Raw genomic sequence first — 211 nt, 5'->3', positions numbered from 1 at the left:
CCCCCTCCCACCACCAGGCGCACCAACAGGCAACTCCTCCAACCTAACATCCTCCATCCCATCCAGCCTCGGCAACTTCTTCGGCGCCGGCTTGCGCGGGATCTTAGAATGCGTAGAGGACGTCTCGGTCGATGACGGCGACGTAGCGCGGGGAGGGAAGAAAGGGTTTTTTTCCCGGTTGGGGCCGGTGTTGATCGGTTTCTCGGCGGGG

This window comes from Pseudogymnoascus verrucosus (genome assembly GCF_001662655.1).
Source record: "Pseudogymnoascus verrucosus strain UAMH 10579 unplaced genomic scaffold scaffold_84, whole genome shotgun sequence".
NCBI lineage: Eukaryota > Fungi > Ascomycota > Leotiomycetes > Thelebolales > Thelebolaceae > Pseudogymnoascus > Pseudogymnoascus verrucosus.
Note: the sequence above shows the minus strand (reverse complement) of the source record.